This window comes from Onthophagus taurus, chromosome 6, assembly GCF_036711975.1.
Source record: "Onthophagus taurus isolate NC chromosome 6, IU_Otau_3.0, whole genome shotgun sequence".
Lineage (NCBI taxonomy): Eukaryota > Metazoa > Arthropoda > Insecta > Coleoptera > Scarabaeidae > Onthophagus > Onthophagus taurus.
Window position 1 is genome coordinate 20,521,654 of NC_091971.1, and position 19,512 is coordinate 20,541,165.

General features: G+C 32.7%; 1 protein-coding gene across 10 annotated transcripts in view; it reads right to left on the reverse strand.

Annotated features, from left to right (window-relative positions):
• Positions 1-10,917, reverse strand: part of LOC111426499 (splicing regulator muscleblind) — a 154,692-nt gene extending 143,775 nt beyond the window's left edge. For 9 of the 10 annotated variants that reach the window (XR_011640814.1, XR_011640807.1, XR_011640813.1 and 6 more), the window contains exons 1-2: positions 10,696-10,917; positions 248-282 (exon numbers count right to left, since the gene is read on the reverse strand). The gene's annotated coding sequence lies outside the window, so the exon portion shown is untranslated. The remainder of the gene's footprint in view (positions 1-247; positions 283-10,695) is intronic. The other variant, XR_011640803.1, reaches the window with a different exon arrangement.
• Between the last annotated feature and the right edge of the window lie 8,595 nt (positions 10,918-19,512).

A 19,512-nucleotide genomic window follows, 5' to 3' on the forward strand; every position in this document is an offset into this window, starting at 1 on the left:
TGATTTTTTTAAACAATTTGAAAACTGTGTTTTTATGAATTCCAGTTCTGGGAATGGAAAAGATTTTTTTCAATGTTCAATATTACAGAACATTGTACATAAATAAACTATTTTATGTAATTTGTTTTTAGTAATAATTAATTTTCCATTTCATAATTTTGAGGTTGAAAACCAAGGGTTCGAGTTTACACCAAACTTCTTGAGATGTTTTATTTTTAATAAGGGTTGGTTAATAAATGAAACTTACCACAAGCTTTGCGACTGAAAAAAAGCTATTCCTATCTGCAACAAAGAGAACGATTCACTGTAGCACATACATACACAATATTATAAAACAATAATTAATTTTTGACAATGACAATTTTGGCAAGCTTTCAATAATAATACTGTCAACGTTGGTACACATTTCATGTTTATTATTAAGAAAAGATAAACTGAATGACGCAAAATTATCTATTTTAATATACTTAAAGAAAGAGACATGTCACATAATGAAGACTAATGTTAGAAAAATACTATTTATATCTGAGAAAAAGTTTTTATTTCTCCCTGAACGAATGACTACCTAAATTTAAATTTAACGTTTGTGTTTTTCCGCGTTAGAAACAATCGTCCGGTCGTAAAGCGATTCGCCTAGCCAACGTATTAAAGAAAACATGGTTTGTTTAACAATTCCAACTGATTCGGGTTTAGCGTGCCAAATAGGGCCCTTTCATCTTAACTTAGATTCTTTCCAATAAAACTATTATATTGCTTATGGGTGTGGGTAGAGGGATCGGGGTTTGGTCTTCTAGGTCGGATCAATAGCGGCAGCTTTTATGCGAACGAAGAAATGCGTTAATTCGGTCGGAACCGGGACTTGCCAACAAACTTTGGCACCCGCTCCGAGCCTCCTCTATCGCTGGCCGAACTTTGCAAGTATTCATAAGATGTCCCGGATAATTCATTCATTAATTTAACATTCCGGTACCATAGGAGGTCGTCGTCTGTTGATGCGGGACCCTTTTCACTGATCCTAGACAAACATTTTGGTATTTCAAGTTTGGATTTATATCATGATTTTATCAAAATTAACTTTTTTTTATCAATTTATTTAACATGTTGTATTGTAAATATGTGCCAATGCAATCAACAAAAAAAGCCTCAAACATTTTTTCCGCTTAAATATTTACACGTAGCAAATTTAATTTAGTTCCGGGGTTTTCCTTCTCCCCGCCAACGCTGTGTTTTTCCTCTCCTACGCCGTATTAATTGAAGTTGCATATTTTATACAATTTTTAAGTGGCCGCCTGGTAATCCCGTACTCATGCGCCCCTTTTATCTTTTTTTTTCACCAAACCCCTTTCCGAGTACCCGCTTTCCTCTACTAATTAAAGGAATCGCGGGAACGCGATTTCGTAATGTGGCGAAGAGGAGGTCGACTCTTTTCGCTTTGTAATCGTTATTTCACTTTTTATTAGATTTCAATGAAATTAAATGTGTGCACACTACTTGTCGGTTCGGTAAAGTCTCTCTCTATCCTTTCTTTTCTTTACCACGTTGAAATGTTGGTGAGAACTGTTTAAGATTCCGACCCGGTCAAAAATAGACATTCACCGGGAAACCGGGAGTCAGTTTCCACTCGCAGCTCCCACTAGATGACAGCTTTTAATTTGGTTTCGGCCAAAGTTTAATTAAAGTGAAATAAGAGACGTCTGGTCAAACATAAAACGAACTGTCTTTTATAATTTTGTTACGTTTAGATTCTCAAACTAGAAAATTAATAAAATATGTGAAATGTCATATCATATATGTACAGGTGTCCCCCATAAGCGACAAAGTACATAAATGACATTAAGGAGCCGAGATACACAGTTCTTGTTTAGAGAAAAGTTTGCAGGAAATTTACCACACTATAAATGGAAAATATTTTTGTACATATAGGTGTTCCATAGATTCCTATGAAATGTATTCCTCATAAATTCTTCTTGCAAACTTTGTTTGAAAACAAGTTTGCTTAGTTACATGACGTGCTTACGTCGGATGGGGTGATGTCAATTGACGTCTCCTGCAACATAGTTGAGGTCACATTTGCAGAATACACCGACATAATCCTTTTGTATAGCGAAGCACGAGGTAACAAAAGAGCTGCTCGTCGACTTTATCGAGATCGTTATCCACAACGTCCGACTCCATTGTATACCCTTTTCGCCATAATTACGTAATGGCTTCTTCTTTACCGCCTGCAGACATGACCGTGGTGTTCCAAGGAGATGCCGTACTCGCGAATTGTAACAGACCATACTAGATCACGTTGATGAAAACTCGTCAACGAGTAATTGCGCGTGGTATGGATGTTGCTCCCAGCACCGTCCGGAATGTTCTGTATGAACAACAACTACATCCATACGACCAGTTCATTTGACTTCGAAACCATTTGCTCCATGTCTGACTGATAATTAAAAGCTTATGAAGAATTTGGGTAATAAAGCGTTCGCCAGGTTCAAAAGCACTAACCATCCGACACTGTTTCATAAGTACAAATCATGAGAAATCTAACATTTCTTACATACTACGTCGTGAGAAGAGACGTTGAAAACATTGTAAGCTGAAGACTTCTAAAAAATTAATATTGGTAATAAACCTAAACGCTTCCATTCCCTCCAACTTTAAAAGAAATATGGGTCTGATATACCACAATACATTACTCATGTAGTTAGGATTTCAACATTTGCATCCCATGAGTATCTTTCCAGTTCTTTCTAAGGTGTTGGAACGTTTTATGAAACGCAGTTACATATGTAAATATAAAGGACAATCACTTATAAGTAACTCATTGTTATTTATAGCTTATAGTTTATAAAGCTGTAGCTTATAAGTTCTCCTTTTTTAGTTCTGTATTTCGTTTGCGCCATAACTAAGGCAAACCATCCGAGCCAAAAATGTTAAACTTTGACTCGTTTTCGGAATATGTTCCTTTGCAAAGTTAAGCCGATTTACTTGATTTTTTTTATTTATAAAGGACTTGTTATAGGTTTTTACTAACTCATCTTGGATCTCTACAGCCAATTTTGAAGCGGATAACTTTGGATTAACCTTGGCTTCCAAATAATCAATCGCTCGTCAGTTGCGTTGAAAATATATACTTATTTGGCGCAATTCTCTCCTTATTTACTATACGATTTTTGTGCACAAATCTTGCTATAATGTGTACAGGGTGGGCAAATTTGGATGTTATTATAGGCTATCTCAGAAACTATAAGAGATACGAAAAAAGTAGGTGCCATGTCCCGGTCTCTTTTTGCGAGACTAACCCAATCCCGCAAACATCAAACCTCTATCTCCTTTTGTTTTTAAGTTATATCAAAATTTCGTGATTTCAACAAATGCTCATATTTCGTTTATTTTTGAAATTAGAGAAATGGGGTTGATACGTTCTTAAGACACTTTTTTAAGTATAATATACTGCCATTGAAAAATTTTAAAAATAGTTGATGATTTTTGAGATACAACACAAAGTTGTATTTTTGTAAATGCAAACTATACTTAATTATAATGTTAATGAAAAGAGTAACCTTTAGATGTGTTTCAGTCATTAGAAAAAGTTCATGGCTGTGAAGAACTGGATGACGGAAATATTCTGGAGTGGCTAAATATTGACTCGAACGTTTGGACTGTGAACACATAACACGACTCCAAGAATGTAGTGACGATGACGTACATAGAAGATGACAACTTAGAACCACAATCCAACGTCAGCTGCAAAGAAGCACTAGCAAGTGCAGAAACTCTTTTAAATTTTATAGAACACAAGATAACACCGGCTATTCATCTTAACTTTTCATGTATTATCTACACTAGAAATCTGTCAGCGGTTTTTTGAATCACCCTGTATAGACATTTTAAAAATTCGTACTTTCATAACAAATATTAAATAAAAGATAAAACCACTGAACCAGAAAATAAAACAAGTAAAAATAGCTGACATTTTTAAAAAATAATTGTTTTGTTTTTAGTTTTTATTATTATGGTATTGTTTGTTATTATTATTAACTTTTATAGTAAAGAATAGTTATTTATATTACAAGTGGGCTAGAAACATAATTACTGTACGAGTGTGGAGAATTGCACGACGAGGTCGTAGACCGAGTCGTGTAATCACACGAGTACTGTAATTATGCTCTAGCCTACGTGTGATATACAGCATTTTATCTACGACTGCTAAAAATTACTAAAAAATCAATTTCTTTAAAAAGTTTACTTGACATTTATAAAAATATTTTAAAATGATTGTTGACAATTTTGAATTGTCAGTTTCATCAACATGTTTACTCATCTGGAATAAGTGTTTCGAAATGTAAAAACATAACAATTAATGTTTATAATAAATAGTATTGTTTCTCTGTAAGTAGATAGCACTTTTTCTTTTGTATTGTTGCTCGTTTCAATAAATTAAGTCTGTTCTGATTAGGCTAAAAATGCGTTACGTAATGAAACCAGTGCGGTAATGAACTTCATTACGTAACTCAAATCACCTCAAATGAGTGCGGTAATGATGACTTATCCAAGCAGTCGTAGATAAAGTTGTTTTACACCAGTTTATTTTTTTGATTATACAATTCTCTAACCGTTTCTTAGAACAAAAATTAAACATTTTCCGGTTTCTATTTTCCCCTGATTACCACGTTTAATCGGAATTCTACTGCAGGGATGCGCAAACTTAATACTAGTATGATCGACATTCATTTTTCTCATTTATACGCGATCGACTTCGAAAAATGGATTAATTACGGTCTTTATTGATAATAATATATTAAATACAAACTGTATTTACTGCTTTGTACAACGCAATAAATTAATTTTTGATGTAGACATTCCATTTCATCAACAAGTCTTGTAAAGTTAGGTTTGTAATCACTGATGCTTAATCGATTAGATGCCATTAAGTGGTAATCAATCAGAGAACTCCTAAATTACAATTTGATGTTTTTCAGTTGAGAAAACGCTGCTGTACATAGATAAGTGGAACCAAAAAATGTAAATATCCTCATTGCCACCGATTTCAATAATGGATATTTTTCTTCTGGTGATAAATTCCAAAAATAATTTTCATTTGCACATGCTTTCACAATTACATCTGATTGTATTGTTAAAATTTCTAACTGTAGAGCCGATGAATTCAATTAAAAAGTATGAGCTTGATTTGATGAAATATTCTCGTTATCGAATTCTCCAAAAGGAAATGAAATAAATTCAAAAATCGGTTGAAGATTATTGAGATTTGCAAATCGTCTCTCAAATTCTTGATTAAAATTTTCCAGTTCAGAACAAAACATTCCAATATTACATTCACCAGTAAGTTTTTTTCTAAATATGGAAAATATTTAAAATTTTGCCTTTTTAATTGTAAAGCAAAAAGCTTTACAAGCTTAATTTTGCTTTAAAAGTATTTACCGAACTGAACAGTTCAATAATATTTTTTCCTTTTCTTTGTAATTGTAAATTAAGCGAGTTGTAGTGGCCCATAACATCAGTAAGAAATGCAATTCTTTTTACCCATATTGGATCTTCCAATTGTTCATGTTTTTTTCGCAATGTGACCAAAAATGCAATAATGCCTGAAAGGCAAAAGATTTAGAAATCCAAAATATTCCTTAGCTAAGCCACCTAACATGACAAAAAAAAGTAAATCTTCATATTTCGAGTCATTGTCTTCAAGTTGACTACGAAATAGACGCCTCCTTAAACTTCGCGCTCTTAGAATCGATTCGATTCGAATCGCTCGAATTAGAATCGCAAGAGGCGACCAGGAATACGATACCGTTGAAATTAGATCGGTTAGAAACCCCGAACAGGCCAAAATTTGCGATTGTTTGAAGAAAAACGATTTTCCCGGATTATAAGAAATGGTTAGGAAAATTTTCTTTTTGAATCTGAAGCAAGAGGCAATTAGGAATACGATGTCGTTGAAATTAGATCGATTAGGAACCCCAAACAAGCTAAAATTTGCGATTGTTTGAAGAAAAACGATTTTCCCGGATTATAAGAAATGGTTAGGAAATTTTCTTTTTGATTCTGAAGCAAGAAGCGACCGGGAATATAATGCCGTTGAAATGGGATCGATTAGAAACTCCGAACAGGTCGACATTTGCTTATGTTTGAAGAAAATCGATTTTTCCGGAATATAAAAAATGGTTAGGAAAATTTTCTTTTTGATTCTGAAGCAAGAAGCGACCGGAAATATAATGCTGTTGAAATGGGATCCATTAGAAACCCCGAACAGGTCGACATTTGCTTATGTTTGAAGAAAATCGATTTTCCCGGATTATAAGAAATGGTTAGGAAAATTTTCTTTTTGATTCTGAAGCAAGAAGCAACCGGGAATATAATGCCGTTAAAAATGGATCGATTAGAAACAACGAACAGGCCGACATTTGCTTATGTTTGAAGAAAATCGATTTTCCCGGATTATAAGAAATGGTTAGGAAAATTTTCTTTTTGGATCTGAAGCAAGAGGCGATCAGGAATACGATGCCGTTGAAATTAGATCGATTAAAAACCCTGAACGGGCCGAATTTTGCGAAATTTTGAAGAAAATCGATTTTCCCGGACTACAGAAAATGGTTAGGAAAATTTTCTTTTCAAATTTGAAACAAGATGTGACCATGAATACGATGCCGTTGAAATTAGATCGATTAAATACCCCGATCACGAATTTTTTTCAGTTTAAAATCTATGGCTGAAATCTATGGCCAACTTCACACGCGTCCTATTTTTTTTGTAGTAAATAAAGAGTTTTGAGTTGATAGTATTTATTACTATTATATTCCCAATAATCACAAAGTCAAAATTTTTTATGGCACGTCTATGACCACATTAAACATTTCTTTAGAGAAATGGCACGTCGATACGTAAAGATTCGCTATCCCTGATCTAGTGTATCAAATAAGCTGTGAGCTACTGTACAGTGGATCACTTAAGTATTTGCACAGGACCAATTTACTAAAAAAAAAAGCTAAACAGCATATGAAGCATTATTTTTTTTTACATTTTCTCTAATCGGATACATGTTCTGAGAAATAGTATACATTTGAAATAATTAATAAGTATTTTCCGAATGGAATATTGAGTAAAATCTGAAATACGATGTCACAAAAGTATTTGTACACTAGTATTTCGGACAAGTCTAGACACGCACAGAGACCGAAGCGTTAGTTGTACATCAGTTGTTGTTAAGATAACATCCCTACAGACGCGTGCTAATAAATAACCTATCGTATCGTATCAGTGTTTGAGTCAAAATGCCGAAAACTAAAGAATTGTCTATTTCGGAGAAAGTACAAATTAAAGGCTCATTTAAAGAGAAGAAAAGTTTGCGAGAAGTTGCTAAAATTATTAAACGGCCACACTCTACTGTTCGCTATATAATTACCAAGTTTAACACCAGCAAAAGTGTAGAAAACATGCACCGCTCTGGACGACCGAGAATACTAAGCGATCGTGAACAACGGGCTATTCTGAAAGAAGTCCAAGGTAATCCCAAAACTAGCGCTCAAAATTTGGCTGTACATATCGCAGAGAGGAAAGGAACAACTGTTCATCCTGAAACCGTAAGAAGAGTTCTCCGTAAAGCCGGCTACCATGGAAGAGTAGCACGTAAAAAGCCGTTCATAAGTAAGCGAAATCGACTTAAGCGACTACAGTTTGCAATTATTTTTAGCGACGAGTCAAAATATAACTTATTTTCATCTGACGGCCGACAAATGATTTGTTGAAAAGCAAACACAGATCTTCAAACGAAAAATTTAATTCCAACGGTAAAGCATGGGGAAGGGCACGTTCTCGTTTGGGGTTACATGTCGTACAATGGAGTGGGAAATTTACACTTTATTGATAACATTATGGATGCTAAAACCTACCTTAAGATTTTGCAAGATAATTTATTGAGTAGTGCACGTAAAATGGGTCTAGAGGACAGCTTTATGTTCCAGCAAGACAACAACCCTAAGCATACAGCAAGGATCCTTAAGGAATTATTTTTATATACAGGGCTTAAAACGCTTCCACACCCACCCCAAAGTCAATTGAATTTTGTGGCATATTTTAAACATTAATATTAGAAAATATCAAATACACAATCGAAATGATTTAAAAACACACCTGAAGTCAGAATGGAAGAAAATTTCCCAAGAAATAGCAGCCAAATTGGTAATGTCCATGCCAAAACGATTACAAGCCGTTATAAATGCTAACGGAATGCATACCAAGTATTAGATAGTTGGTTTAAGAGGCATCTGATTTAATTTGGTAATGTGTACAAATACTTTTGTGATGTCAAAAATTTCATTATCTTTAAAAATTCATAAACTGTTTATTTTATTTAAATGTTATTAAGAGTTCTGTTATTGTTTTCATTTGTGTAAATAAAATATACCGTATTTTCTCGAATCTTATCCGCACTCGAATCTAATCCGCACCCCGATTTTAAAAATGCATAGTGGTAAAAAAAATTAGTTTGCGAATGTAATCCGCATCTTTCTTTGAGCAATTCGACAACACCAAAACGATGCGATGCTTGTTAACCATAAATATATATTTTTTCCGTTGACTGACGCTGATGTACCTAAAGAAACCTTGCTTACGACGAGTTTTTATTAGACTAGACTTTAAATTTACCAAGCCAGAAAAAATTGGAAAATAAATATAATTTTAAAAATAAATAGTAATGCCTAGCACGAATGCCGTTCATATAGTGCCCTCGTAGTAGCTCGAACGTGGTGTGTGCTTAATTATACATATAATAGCGTAATTATAAAAAAAAGTAGCAAAAATCTAAAAGGTTCTTCTATACAGCAAAGTTTAAAGAGATGTTATTAAGTTAGCGTTAAGGAAATCGAAAAGCTGGTACAATTTTTGCTGTTAATGAGAGTAACGTTGCGGCTGTTGCGGAAAGACAAGGTAGCTATTGCAGACTGTGAGGCATCGTGCAAAAAATTTACCGGGCCAAAGGAGAGACGATTTCATGAAATTGACGAGGCAGTTTTCTAGTTCTCTCAAGAAAAACGATAGGAGGGACTAAAAATTTTTAATACTAGCAAATGTTGGACTGTGGGATTTATGCGCCGAATGGTGTTATCGTTGAGGCGCAGAACTACAATTTCCCAAAAGCTACTAATGATTTTCAAGAAAATTTCAATTTGTCTCAAACTGTAAATGTCAACGAAATGGCAGTATATCTGGATATGCCACCCAATTACACACTGGAAAGCAGAGGTGTGTGGGAAATTTCTTTATAAACGAGTGGTTGCGAAAAATTGCGCATAACATTGATGCTAGCAGTAACAAGTGATAGGGAAAAATTGCTGTCATTAGTAATATTGAGAAAAAAACCATTCTGAAATCTGAAAGACTTTCCGAATGACGTCCTAGTTAGGGCACGACAAAAAGGATGGATAATGGAAAAGCTGATGATGGAATGATTAAGACAAGTATGGAGTCTTAGACCAGGAGTATTATTACATAAGGATATTAATTAATCATAGACTGATTGCCCTTGGTTTAGACTTCTTGTCATAATAATAATAATACCTGGTGGAATAACATCCATACTACAACCTGTGTATGTATATTAACAAACTCGAGAATTAACAAAACCGGGAGCAATTAAAAGAGCTTCTGAATTTGCTCAGTGAGTGTAGGCGACATGGAGAACGTTCCCTGAAAATAATATTATAACATCATTTAAGAAGTTTTGTATAATCCGAAGATGACGTAATATGGGAAGAAAATGATACATAAAAATGTAAATATCGTTCTAAAACCCTTAATAAAGTGTTATTGTTATAATGTGATTTTATTTTACTATTTTCCAAATGGCAATTATACGACTGCGAATCTAATCCGCACCCGATTGTAATCCGCATTTGATTTTAGAGCACATAAAATTTGTAAAAAAGGTGCGGATTACATTCGAGAAAATACGGTAGTTTAAAATTTGACTTTGTTTACCTCCTTTGCAATTTCTATTGAAAATATTAGGTGTACAAATACTTAAGTGACCCACTGTATATCATTCCATATAAAATAACATTTCGGCACGTCGTTATGGAACAGCCTGTATGTATAAAAATATTTTACGATTATAGTGTGGTAAATTTTGTACAACTTTTCTCTAAGGAAGAACTGTGTATTTCGACTTCTCAATTCCATTTACGTACTTTGCCGCTCGCGTGGGACACCTGTATATTTTAATTTATTAAATTTATTAATTTATTAAATATATTATGTCACACCTACGCCTACGGTTATATTTAATCTGTGCTAAAAATATATATAAAATGAACCAGCTTTAAATCAATGACACGCAAGAATGCGAGGAATTTTCGTTCAGAAAATCTTAAGATAGCTTGTAGATATCGAATTACATTCTGCCGGTTTTAAACGACATCAACGAAAAGTGAGGTTATATCCGACACAAAATACACCCAGTGCGCAACCTTTAGCACGCATACACACAAATAGAGAAATTTCAGTGTTGTCACAAAGCAATGTAAAACGTAAACAGTAGTCGTATAAAGGGTTTGTACCCCCCTTTAGAAGATCGCCCCTCGAAAATGAAAGGCAAAGGGCGTGTCATTTTTAGGTATGGGAGTATCGGGCACTATAACCTCGTGCCCTTCCGTCTAACCTATAAGCTGGTGGGATTGTGTTGTTTACCTGCTGTTTTTGGTCGCTCTTCACTGCTTGGCGATCGATTTCGTTGCGAAAAGGGGCCGTCGGTACCGTTTTGTTCGGAGAAACGACACACACGGCTAGGCGGGACACACAAACAAATCAAAAAATTCGAAAACTAAAGTTTACTAAGCAAGCGAGGTCGTACCGCACGAGAAGCGAAGCAGCTGGCGGAAAGTAAAGCGGACGTTCGGAAGCGTTCGGTTGCAATCGGACCCAACTAATCCCATTCGGACCGCGGGAGGGCGCCAGATTTAAAATTATTGATTTCTAATATACTCTTATACCGTGGAAAATCATCGAAAATTATGTTAAACCTGGTAAACACACCGTAAATATTTTAAGAAATCTTGAAAATCAACTGAGTCATTTATAATTCATCCAAAATAAACTTAGTTTGAAAACAATTTTCAATATATATTAAAAATAAAAACAAGATTCAATACAGCTAATACAGGGTGATTCACATAAGAACCGACACAGAGCAGGGACATGTAGAGGACAATAAATTAAGATGATTTAACGTAACTTACCTCTATACTAAGTTGTACACCTCAGGAGTAAATACCTCGTAATACATTAAGCTAGAAAAATCAAATTTGGTATACATTATGAGTACCAAGGGTATTAATTGGTAGCAAATTGAACTCAATTGAGGCATTTCATAGGGTTGATTAAGGGTGATGGTACCCTAAATTTTGCCAATTTTTTTTAACCTTTTGGCGGATTTAATACATTACTACTTCATTTCATGTGGAATTTAATTCTAAAACTTTTCTTACTCGTATTATTTTTTAAAAAACTTTCTCGTTTTTATAAAAAACTTAAATAACTAAAGACACGTATTTCGCAATGTTACTTAAAATAAGAGAAAATTTAGTAGTTGGCTACGAAATTGTACGTCAAACTTGACAATACCCTATTTGTCATATTTGTCATAAAGTTATTTGACGACAAGGTTTTCTCCATCACTTTTCATTCTTGAGTTATGATCGATTTTAACACCAAAAGTACCCAATTTTGACATTTTGGGGATTTTCTCTTTATCATCTGAAAATCATTACATCTAAACTAAATTTGTTTATGGATGATGTCTTCTTAGTTGACAATAAACAACTTATTCCTAAAAAACTTTTCTCCATCACCTTTCATGCTTGAGTTATGATCAATTTTAATACCAAAAGTACTCAATTTTGATATTTCGATGATTTTCTCTTCTTATCATTAGAAAATCATTATAACTAAACCAAATCTGTTTATGAGTAATGTCGTTTTAGTTCATAATAAACAATTTATTTCAAATAAACTTTTCTCCACATCCTTTAATTTTTGAGTTATGATCTATTTTAATACCAAAAGTACCCAATTTTAACATTTTGAAGATTTTTTCTTTATCACTAGAAAATCATTATACCTAAACTAAATTTGTTTATGGATGATATTTTTTTAGTTCATAATAAACAATTTATTCCTAAAAAACTTTTCTCCATCACCTTTCATCCTTGAGTTATGATCAATTTTAATACCAAAAGTACTCAATTTTGATATTTCGAAGATTTTCTCTTCTTATCATTAGAAAATCATTATAACTAAACCAAATCTGTTTATGAGTAATGTCCTTTTAGTTTATAATAAACAATTTATTTCAAATAAACTTTTCTCCATCATCTTTAATTTTTGAGTTATGATCTATTTTAATAGCAAAAGTACTCAATTTTGACATTTTGGTGATTTTTTCTTTATCACTAGAAAATCATTATAACTAAACCAAATCTGTTTATGGATGATGTCTTTTTAGTTCATAGTAAACAATTTATTTCAAAAAAACTTATCTCCATCACAATTAATTTTTGAGTAATGATCGATTTTGATAACAAAAGTATTCAATTTTGACATTATGGGGATTTTCTCTTTATCACTAGAAAATCATTACATCGAAACAAAATCTGTTTATCAATAATATCTTTTTAGTTCATAATAAACAATTTATTCCTAAAAAACTTTTCGTCATCACCTTTCATTCTTGAGGTATGATCAATTTTAATACCAAAAGTACTCAATTTTGATATTTCGATGATTTTCTCTTCTTATCATTAGAAAATCATTATAACTAAACCAAATCTGTTTATGAGTAATGTCCTCTTAGTTCATAATAAACAATTTATTTCAAATAAACTTTTCTCCATCACCTTTAATTGTTGAGTTATGATCTATTTTAATAGCAAAAGTACTCAATTTTGACATTTTGGTGATTTTTTCTTTATCACTAGAAAATCATTATAACTAAACCAAATCTGTTTATGGATGATGTCTTTTTAGTTCATAATAAACAATTTATTTCAAAAAAACTTATCTCCATCACAATTAATTTTTGAGTAATGATCGATTTTGATAACAAAAGTACTCAATTTTGACATTATGGGGATTTTCTCTTTATCACTAGAAAATCATTACATCGAAACAAAATCTGTTTATCAATAATATCTTTTTAGTTCATAATAAACAATTTATTCCTAAAAAACTTTTCGTCATCACCTTTCATTCTTGAGGTATGATCGATTTTAAAATCAAAAGTACTTAATTTTTACATTTTGGGGATTTTCTCTTTATCACTAGAAAATTATTATGCCTAAACTAAATTTGTTTATGGATGATGTCTTTTTAGCTCATAATAAACAGTTTATTCCTAAAATTACGTACAATTTCACAGCCGACTACTGAATTTTCGATGATTTTAAGTAGCATTAACAAGATACGCGTTTTTAGTTTTTCGAGTTTTTTATGAAAACGACAATGTTTTTTAAAAAATAGTAAGAGTAAAAAAAGTTTTAGAATTAAATTCCACATGAAATGAGGTAATAATGTATTAAATCCACAAAAAGGTTAAAAAAATCTGCCAAAATTTAGGGAACCATCACCCTTAATCAACCCTTTGAAATGCCTCAATTGAGTTCAATTTGCTACCAATTAATACCCTTGGTATACTCATAACGTATACCTAATTTGGTTTTTCTAGCTTAATGTATTACGAAGATATTTAATGTTTTAAAAATTTAAGACCTAACTTTGAAAGCCTATAACTCCTCAGAGGTACAACTTGGTATAGAGATAAGTTGCGTTAAATCATCTTAATTTATTGTCCTATACATGTCCCTGCTCTGTGTCGGTTCTTATGTGAATCACCCTGTATAAAAAACGGTTTGAATAATTTCAAAAATATTTAAATTTCTAAGAACTCTTCGAGCGAAGTTAGCCCGCAATTAGATAAGATTTTATATGTATAGTATTTTGATTATAACAAGAGAACCAGTCAACCGATTTCGATAAACAATGTCTCATTCGAAAGCGTAATCTTTGACCAATACGAAAGTGGAAATGCCCGATTCGAAATCTCTTTCGAATTTCGCTAAAACGCCAACATAATGCGAAAGTAGACGAAAATAACTCAAAAATGACCTTTTTTAAGTGCTGATAATTCGTAAACGATGTACCCGGTGATCAAGATCTATACGTCATTCGATTCGTCATAGTTTCTTCTATCGAAATCACAAAATGCCCGATTTCAATTCTCTCCCGTTAACCTTGTACAGCCCTCGGAATGACACCGTGTTCGGCTCGTCGTATGCACGGGTGAACGCCCGAAAGTCTAGCCCCCAATATAAAAAAATTAATTTAAACTAAATCGACTATAATTAGAGAACGGTTTGACGGGTTTTAATGTTTTATATCTCAATTAAAAGTATGTGTCTGGCTGAATGCGGTTGTCCAAATGCCCGATTAGAAATATTTAAGGATTTTGATTAAAACACAAAAAAACGAATTAATCAAACACATCAATTATCTCCTTAACTAATTGACCAATTTTAGTCATCAACATCTCGATGAAAACTATGATCTTCAATGAATGCGAAGGTGGAAATGCCCGATTTCAAAATTTACTAATTATCTACGTACGGCTATTGCAATGACCAAGCGAATCTGACGACTAGAAGTCTAGCCCTCAATATGCAAAAATTAATTTAAACTAAATCGACTATAATTAGAGACCGGTTTGACGGATTTTAATGTTTTATATCTCAATTAAAAGATTGTGTCTGGCTGAATGCGGTTGTCGAAATGCCCGATTCGAAATATTTAAGGATTTTGATTAAAACACAAAAAACGATTAATCAAACACATCAATTATCTCCTTAACTAATTGACCAATTTTAGTCATCAACATCTCAATCGAAAGTATGATCTACAATGAATGCGAAGGTGGAAATGCTCGATTTCAAAATTTACTAATTACCTGCGCACGGCTATTGAAATGACCGACTGGAAGTCTAGCCCCCAAACTTTCGATTGAGATATAAAACATTAAAATCCGTCAAATCGTTCTCTAATTATAGTCGATTTAGTTTACATTATCTTTTTTATATTGGGGGATAGACTTTCTTTTGCAGGAAGTGTTAAATATTGAAGTTCGATTAGTGCGTTTTATTTTAGTAAAATGACGTAAGCTTTATTTGAAATGTTCCGAGAAAACGAGTAATTTTTTTATTGAAAGGTTGAGTTTTAAAACCAAAAAACGATTTAAAACCGCTTCGGCCCGTCGTCTTTACATTTTTTGTTTATTCACCTCCAGTATTCCTTCTTCCCACAATAAATTAAGGAGGGGATGTTTGGAAGTTGATTCGCTAATAACGCATTTCAGTTGATATGCGGGCATTTAAGGGTGATAAAGTAGTTTAGAAAAATAAAACTTATTACTTAAATTAAGTGATAAATGCGTGCTATATTTATGCTAAGTGTTAGGTGATATTAGTGATGTGATATAGGACATCATGGGATTGCCATTTTATGGATGTTGAAGGATGTGAAGGTATGGTATTAATTCTTTTTTTTTGTCACAATAAATTAATTTATCTTTTCTTTCCAGCTGAGCTTCGAAGTAAAATCCAAGGGAAACAACATCTATTCGGTGAGTCGTTTTCAATTTCATTAATTGACCAAAACATATCGGGAAATTTCGCGATTTGAACGATGTAATTTTTCCAGATAAAAACCGTTTGAACGCTACTCACTGGATTTGTGCTTGAAAAACGGTACTATTCAATACATTTTCGCATTTTGTGCTTAAAAAATTATAAAGCTTTAATTATCAACATTGTCAAAACATGAAAAAATTTGAAAATGAGTGTAAACCACTCCAAATAATACTAGTATAATCTAATTCAAACTTTTTAATGGGGGAGTCTCTTTTTTTTGTATCAAATAAAACGAATTTATTGGGAATTTTTTGCTACCAAATTATGTGGTATTTCAATTTAATCTTTTGCATATGTTTTCATGATATATTTACTTATTAAAAAAGAATTGTTTATAAAAAATAATCTTTACATTGTCCCTCAACCAAGTTGGTGCGTGGATTGTCTAAGTTGCTGGTTGATACAATATCTATCCCTGAAATAATCTGAAACTCACAAATCAAATGATGTTCTTTTCTATATATGTACTTGTGATTATCGTTTGAACTAGAACTAAGCAAAAAAATATTATTGGCAAAATGGCGCCTAGTCAAATTAAGATAATCGATTTTGTTCTTCAAATCGATAAGTTTATCTCAAAAAAAATCATGTGTATATCGTATCAGTTTCTCTGTAGGTCATACGATAGAAAGATGCTATTTGAAAGTGCAGTTCAAATTTCAAGTCAATCGAATGAGTAGTTTTTTAGGAATCGTGTTAACCAGATGTAATAAGGATGTTTCGAGAAAAATGCACTTACCGTTTCATATAATACAATGTTATGCGTGTATACGCCTTGTTAATTTAATGTTTATATCTTCTACGTTCAGCCAGACGCAAGCTTTTCATTTGAGATATATAACATTAAAATCGGTCAAACCATTCTTTAGTTAAAGCGAATTTAATCAAAATTAATTGTTTCGCATTGGGGGCTAGACTTCCAGTCGGTAGGTACTTGGAGTCATTTAAATAACCGTACGTAGGTAATTAGTAAATTTTTAAATCGGACATTTTACACCTTCGCATTCATTGTAGATCATACTTTCGATCGAAATGTTGATGACTAAAATTGGTCAATTAACACAGGAGATAATTGACTTATTTGATTAATTAATTTTTTGTGTTTTATTCAAAATCCTTAAATATTTCGAATCGGGCATTTCGACCTATTATTCAGCTAGACGCAAGCTTTCGTTTCAGATATAATACATTAAAATTCGTTAAACCGTTCTTAAATGTAATCAAAATTTCGAATCGGACATTTCCACTTTCGTATTGGTCAAAGATTAAGCTTTCGAATGAGACATTGTTTATCGAAATCGGTTGACTGATTCTCTTGTTATAATTAAAATACTATACATGTAAAATCCTATCTAATTGGGGGCTAGAAAAATTGGGAGCTAACTTCGCATAGGTGAACTCTTCTTCCAAGAATCTTATTGCTATATTTACAGGGTGATCACAGAACAGCAGTATAGTTTTTATGGTTTCTCTTTACCAATAATATTCCCAATTTTGTTATAATTTACGGCTCGTCGAATAAATATAATTAAAAAATACAGGGTGATTCACATACGGACCGACACAGAGCAGGGACACGTAGAGGACAATAAATTAAGATGATTTAACGTAACTTACTTCTATAATACTAAGTTATACATCTGAGGAGTTATAGGCATTCAAAGTTGGCTCTTAAATTTTTAAAAAGTTCAATATCTGCGTAATACATTAAGCTAGAAAATCCAAATTGGGTATACGTTATGAGTCTACCAAGGGTATTAAAAAGGATAATTTCCGAATCTAGTACAGTCAATATTAATATTAGTTACATAAGAAAATATTCGAGAAAAATTACTAAAGTTTAACTACATCAAATTTGTTAACATGATAAAAACAGCAGTAGCTATGAGTAACCATGGTAACCAATTATTTTAAACAATTTCTAAAGTGTCAAAAAGTGATTAGTAAAGCTTGTTGAAGTGTGATGGCCCGCCATCTTCTTGGAATAACTGCCATTGGATTTCAGGTGTGACAACATTATAATATCGTTTTGAAAAATACTAAACATCTCCCTCTAGTTAAGGTTTCCTCAAAAAAGTAAGGACCCAGGACCAGCCCCGGATTTAGGTATGGGTTTTATGGGCTGCAGCCCAGAGCCCCGGTCCATCAAGCGGGCCCCTTTCTAGTTTACTGATTTAGTATTTTCAGAAAATGCCTTTTTTCTCGGTTTTTTTCTTATACAAACTTATGATATGATAATATGTTCAATATAATAGGTGTCAAAATATAAGATGTCAAAGAAAACAATAAATATCCTAACTATGTGCCATTATGTGCTACTCACTCCCTAAATCTTCTTGGTAAAGAAGCAGTTAAGACTTCAACTCAGATCATTAATTTTTTTGGAATAGTTCAACAAGTATATGTCCCACATAGGAGAGCTCTTAAATAGTGAAGAAAAACTTAAATTTTCAATAAAAAGTTTCAGCCAATTTTTGCCAAGTTTCATTTTTGCCATTATGATGGTGTCAGAGCGTTAAAAGCTAGTTATGGCAATACTAAAAAACTTTTGTGAGAATAGAAATGAAGAGCTCGATTTCCGAAAAGAAGCAAAAAAAATTACATGTATAATAATTTAAAAAAGCTAGAAACCGCAATTTTAACAGTGTTTTGGGAGGAAATCTTAGAGCGATTTAATGCAATTTTATTGGCAAAAAGTTGCAAACCCCAGGCTTAGACATTATATGAAGGTGTGAAATTAATCAGTTCATTAGTAATATTCGTTAGCCACATCCGGGAGCAATCAGATGAAGGATTAAGAGAATATGAAGAGGCAGAGAAAAAAATTGGGTGCAGATGTAGAAAAACATATACATGTATACAGGTGTCTCACGTAATTGGTTCGTTAGAACTTTTTTAGGTTCCACTATTCGTACAGTTTTGAAATTTTAGTAGCATGAGTTGTTCATTCGGAACTTTCGATCTAAAATATTTTCAAGATGGCTGCTAGTAGCAGATCTCCATATACAATGCATGGCTATACTAATAAACCCTTCATTAGCTTCATCACGACTTTTGAAGCTTGTTCTGTGCGCTTAGCTCTCCATCTGTCAACATATATAACTTTATATCAAACTCTTATCGACTTCTCGATAACATCATGTTTTCAACGTCCCAGGTTATATACAAACGGCATTTTATTTGTCTTTTCAACAATTAAATTAATAAAGTCGTTGTCGAATAGTAATATAATGCAAAGAAGTCCATGAGACTATTTCCCGGATGTGTTATCAACAATTCATGTTTTAATTGTATTGGAAGGGTTTTACTGTACAACATTGGTTTACATTAAACCTTCATCATCTGGTGACTTCCCTAACCCTCCCTCGTCTTCAGAATCCAAATCGGAATCAGATAGTTCAAACTGTGAACGGCTTGATAAATGGAATATGGCTATAGCCATCTAACCGACTATTTCAGTTGCCGACAGGGTTAGATTTTTATTTTATTCACACTGCTTGAATTTCTTCACTATGACATTAAGAATATTGAGCAAATTGCGTCAACATCCAAGATAAGTAACAGTTGCTGTTTTTTTTTGATAATTTTATGATTCGACCACATGACATTCATTTGTATTTTTTGATTTTAACTCTAAAATTGTATGAATAAAAAAGATTGTTTTTAAAATTAAATAATGTTATTACTTGTCGTTATTACAAATATTGTGTTAAACCAACTACATTAAAGATCAATAGCGTTTTAATAAAGAACAATTACCTACAAGATTACA